Source organism: Parus major, chromosome 12 (genome assembly GCF_001522545.3).
Source record: "Parus major isolate Abel chromosome 12, Parus_major1.1, whole genome shotgun sequence".
In the NCBI taxonomy this organism is placed as follows: Eukaryota; Metazoa; Chordata; class Aves; order Passeriformes; family Paridae; genus Parus; species Parus major.
Window position 1 is genome coordinate 19,687,027 of NC_031781.1, and position 1,372 is coordinate 19,688,398.

Sequence of the window (1,372 nt, forward strand, 5' to 3'; positions counted from 1 at the left end):
TGTTCAGGGGCTGGCACACATGCAGGGGATGTTCAGGGGCTGGCACACATGCAGGGGATGTTCAGGGCTGGCACACATGCAGGGGATGTTCAGGGGCTGACACAGGTGTAGGGGGGATGTTCAGGGCTGGCACACATGCAGGGGATGTTCAGGGGCTGGTACAGATGCAGGGGGTGTTCAGGGGCTGGCAGAGATGCAGGAGGTGTTCAGGGCTGGCACACATGCAGGGGGGATGTTCAGGGCTGGCACACATGCAGGGGATGTTCAGGGGCTGACACAGGTGTAGGGGGGATGTTCAGGGCTGGCACACATGCAGGGGGTGCTGGGGAGACACAGAGCTCTTGGTGGGATCCATGTCCTGTTTTTGCTGAGGGGCTGAGAGGAGCCCTGGGAGGCCCAAGCTCAATGAAGTTTGAAAAGCACATTTGCAGAACAAATCCAATTGTTGTTCTCACCTCTCCTTCCACAGCATCTATTAAATCCTCCTGAGAAGGTTTTAAAATGAAACACACCACATTAAAAACATCATCCAAGGTGTGGGTGGAGGCTGCCCCAGCTTAGCAGGCTGGAAATATTCAGCAAACTGCTTAAGTTATGCCAAATTCTCCCAAAGACTGTGGGATTTCCACTTCAGTGTTTTAGCAAACTGGGATAACTGTAAATCCAGGCTCTTTTTTTGGTCTCTCTGTGGAGTTTAGGTTGGAGATCAGGGAAAGATTCTCCCCCAGAGGTGCTGGCACTGCCCAGGCTCCCCAGGGAATGGGCACAGCCTGAGGCTGCCAGAGCTCCAGGGATGCTCCAGAGCTCCAGGGATGCCCAGGGTGGGATTTGGGGGGTCTGGGCAGGGCCAGGAGCTGGGCTGGGTGATCCTGGTGTTTTCCACTCCAAATATTCCGTGGTCCTGTGTCCTGGATCTGTCAGTGTTGCCAGAGTACTGCAGAACACTTTGCTTTGTGTTCAGCTGCAAATATTTGCAGTTTTCCTGATGGGAGCGTGTAGCGGCGCTCATAAAGCTCTGACTGGTTTGATTTCCTTCTGTTTGCAAACAGATTGGATTTGAAGGTCATCATTAGGAAAGCTGGTACCTTCATCCCCATATTGAAAAATTCTCAGAAGTCATAAAACTTGAATAAGAATCGCTTTATCCATGCGAAAAGCCAAGTTTAGCCCAGGAGATTTAAGAAGTTGGAGGAAATGTCGCTGTTTTTGCAAAACAGAAATCTTAATAGGATCTGGTTGTGGTGCCTCAGCGGCGCAGTCACCCAGACTGCGGGAGCCTGACAAAATCAATCCCTGCTAATTCTGTTTACAGCCAGAGCTGGGGCTGGAGCTCGGGCTGGCCTGGGAGCCGCCTGCCCGGAGCCCTGCAGGC

The 1,372-nt window shown here is 52.6% G+C and overlaps 1 protein-coding gene across 1 annotated transcript in view; it reads left to right on the forward strand.

The window, feature by feature from the left end:
* GRM7 (glutamate metabotropic receptor 7) overlaps window positions 1-1,372 on the forward strand; it is a gene marked incomplete at its 5' end in the record, with an annotated part of 192,648 nt that overhangs the window by 190,644 nt on the left and 632 nt on the right. The gene's annotated exons all lie outside the window — the stretch shown is intronic.